Consider the following 2468-nt stretch of genomic DNA (forward strand, 5'->3'; position numbering starts at 1 on the left):
AAGAACAGTGCAGGAGAAGAGGAGCCCAGTTTAGATGGATTGATACAGTAACTGTGGTAATGGGGGTATGTGTGTTAGAGTTAATGAAACTGGCTCAGGACAGGATAAAGTTCAGAGATGTTGTATAAAGGTTCACCATGAGTTGCAGGCAACTCTATAGTACATAACAACAACAATCGACTGTTTATCCCTATTTTCTTCTGTTTGCCCCTTCCTCACTTAAAATGTGTCTATCATCTAGTTCTAGCTGTACTTCTGCCAATTTAAATTTGTTTCTTTTGATAATGAAAGAGAGGAAGACTCGGTGAAATGGATTGTTTGATTGCAACGATAAACTCTTACATAGCAATGAGGTTGGCAGAAGACAAGACATTGTTTTATTCTGTTATATTCAGGATTAATATTAATCAAAGTGTCATGGTGTAACCAAAGAACTACAGCATTAACTTTTTAAAAATGTTTAAAACAAATGGTGCCTAAATGAACTGCTTATGTTTAAACACATCATTCAAGTTTGTTAAATTTTGTCCTAAACAACTTTATTTGATGTTCTTATTTCCTAAATGCTGTATGTTTAACATCATTCTGTTGCCCTCCCATGAATATATATATAAAAATCTGAAGGCATCCTGGTTAAAAAAAAAACAAATCCACCTTTATTTATATTCACTAAAATTGTCTAAATGTAACAACTGACCAGATTTTGAAAGCAAATACAAAGAATAAAAGATACTTTCGTGGCACCACGACTAAAATATGATAGGTTTTTTTTTTGTGTGTGTGTGTACCATAGAGTCGGAACTGACTCATACCTGACCCTCCAGCACATTTTCAGAAGCAGTTAGTTAATCACACAGGAGGATATTGCTAGGATATCTACATTTGAAAAAAATAAAACAGTAATGAGTTTTTTGGTGATTTTCCACCACTGAACACCTGATGAATGGTCAGCCATGGGTAGTTTCTGCCTTGATGGCAAACAACAGCAACAGTTTTTTCTACAGGGCAAGGCTAAGGTAGTTCACCTTCGAAAAATGAACTCCCTTAGAAAACATACAGTGTACTTCTATACTATTCGACACATCATCTTCTAGACTCATCTTGTATTTCTAGTAGTTCTCGGTCAATGTACTGTTCCAGTCTTTTCTGGAAAATCTTCAGCATGAGTTTGCTTGTGTGTTATGAGTTATATTATCCGATAATATCCACACTCTGGCAGGTCACCTTTTCTTGGAATGGAAATAAATATGGATCTCTTCCAGTCAGTTGGCCAGGCAGTTGTCGTCCACATTTCTTGGTATAACCTGGTGAGCAAGACCAGGACAGCATCTGTTTGTTGAAATATGTCCATTGGTATTCCATCAATTCCTGGGGTTTTGGTTTTTGCCAGGTCCTTCAGAACAGCCTAAACTTCCTCGTTCATCATCACTGTCTCTTCATCATATGATGTTTCCTGGAGTTCTTCTGTGTTCGTCAATTCTTTTTGGATAGTGACTCTGTCTACTCCATTTTATTTTAATACTTTATGGATCATTTGATATTCTACCCATAACATCCTAAGTTTTGCTACTTGAGGCCTGAATTTGTTCTTTAGTTTCTTCAGCTTAAGAAACGCTGAGTGATTTTGGCCCTTTTGATTTTTGGACTCCAGTTCTTTGCACATTTCATTATAATAATTTGCTTTGTCTTCCTGTGTTTCCCTTTGAAAGCTTCTATACAGCTTCAGATAACTGAAAACAACGTTAGTCTAGAGACTAGGGTGTATCTGATTCAGCCCATGGTCTCCACAATTACTTGCTATGCATCAGAAAGATGGATAATGACTACAGGGTGTATCTGATCCAGCCCATGGTCTCCACAATTACTTGCTATGCATCAGAGATATGGATATTGACTAAAGGAGATAGAAGAAGAATTAATATCTTTGAGTTGTGATGCTGGAGAAGAGTCTTGAACGCACATGGTCTGCCAAGAAAACAAATAACTCTTTCTTGGAGAGGATGAAACCAAGTTTCTCCTTGGAAACTAGGATTGCAAAGCTCTGTCTCAACATACTTTGAACATGAGGCCAGGAGAGACTGATCTTTGGAGAAAGACATCATGCTTAGAAGGGTGGAGGGACAGGGCTGGAGAGGAAGACCCCAGCTGAGATGGTTTGATACAGTAACAAGGGTAATGGGGATAGGTGTGTTGGTGTCAGTGAAAATGGTTCAGGACAGAGCAGGTTTCAGAGCTATTGTACATAGGGTACCTATTAGTTATAGGAGACTAGACAGCACATAACAACAACAACAACAATAATCCTACCTGACAAGGTTGTTGTGAATCAAAACAGATTGTACAGCAGTGAGTTTGGTTTCATTTGGTTCATAACTGTTAAATGTTAATGTTAATTATATTCGACATTCATAGATTGTTGAATATTAGTTATGGACAGTGTATCATATACACTAAACTAAAAATCTATT

This window comes from Elephantulus edwardii, unplaced genomic scaffold (assembly GCF_000299155.1).
Source record: "Elephantulus edwardii isolate Elephantulus edwardi_28Jun2011 unplaced genomic scaffold, EleEdw1.0 scaffold00460, whole genome shotgun sequence".
Lineage (NCBI taxonomy): Eukaryota > Metazoa > Chordata > Mammalia > Macroscelidea > Macroscelididae > Elephantulus > Elephantulus edwardii.